This window comes from Tachyglossus aculeatus, chromosome 2 (genome assembly GCF_015852505.1).
Source record: "Tachyglossus aculeatus isolate mTacAcu1 chromosome 2, mTacAcu1.pri, whole genome shotgun sequence".
Lineage (NCBI taxonomy): Eukaryota > Metazoa > Chordata > Mammalia > Monotremata > Tachyglossidae > Tachyglossus > Tachyglossus aculeatus.
Genome location: NC_052067.1, coordinates 91,534,973 through 91,536,007, shown reverse-complemented (window position 1 = coordinate 91,536,007; position 1,035 = coordinate 91,534,973). Strand labels below are relative to the sequence as shown.

General features: G+C 47.0%; 1 non-coding gene across 1 annotated transcript; it reads left to right on the top strand.

Moving 5' to 3' along the window:
• The first annotated feature begins 658 nt into the window (after positions 1 to 658).
• On the top strand, positions 659 to 796 carry LOC119924328. Its single transcript, XR_005449104.1, has one exon. It is a non-coding gene; the product is annotated as a small nucleolar RNA SNORA7 (small nucleolar RNA).
• Positions 797 to 1,035: the final 239 nt, after the last annotated feature.

The following is a 1,035-nucleotide window of genomic DNA, read 5'->3' as shown; positions in this document are numbered from 1 at the left end:
AGAAAACTAATGCAGTTGAGTCAGGTACATCCCTCTAAACCTTTCTCCAAAAAAATCCACATCTCCCATATCCCCGGTATTTGCTTTTCCAGTTTCCCAGAGTTCCTCCTTTGTGGGGGGTGGGAAAGGCAGTGATTTGTTTATAAACTTGCTAACTGCCTCTTTACACGGCCACATCACAGGTCGTAAAATGCCCAAAGACAGCTAACTCCGCCCACTCAAATCAACTTGTCAGCCTCCTTAAATGTCTTCCTTTATGGAATTATATTCACACTTTCTTCAGTGGTCTCCTCAACCCTCGAACTAGTGCTTTCTTCCAACCCTTAGAGTCTTTCAATTAAGATTTTTTTTGTTCCTTTGATAAGTGGAGCTGTTTGGTTAAAGAATTGGCCAAACTCTTTCTGGCCTCTGTCCCAACCGCTAGTTTAAAAACAGAGGGAAATGTAAATGTTGAGGGAGTGCTGGATTTAACTCCCAATCCACCTGAGGGCCAAGATAGCATACTTCACCCTCAATCATCTGCGTAGTTTGGGCCCAAATATTTTATACCGTATTTGTCCCCTTCACTGGTTAACCTGGAAAATAGATGGAGGGATTCAGGGCTGTGGCCAGGAGATTGTGAAACCTGGCCAGAACTGGAAGATACTACAAGTCCCAACTCCTCTTAGGATGGCATCTGGAGAGTTTCCAGTACTCTGCCAGTCTTGGCTACGGGAGGGAGAGTCAAACAGAGGCATACCCAGTCCATTCCTAGCTTGGGCAGTGGCTGGCGAGGGGAAGGCAATCTGCTGCAAGTCAAAACTCACTCGGGCTCGGAGACTTCAGTTTCCTTTTTGGGAGGAGGCAATGGTAAATCACTTCCGTACTTTGACCAAGAGAACTCTATGGATCCACTACCAGAACGATTGCAGATGGAGAGCGGGGCGTTCTGGGAGAGATGTGGCCATGGTGTCGCTATGGGTCGGCGATGACTCCACGGCATAAGACAAGACAAGAGCAGTCCCAAGACAGTCAGTCAGGCGGTCAATCATATTA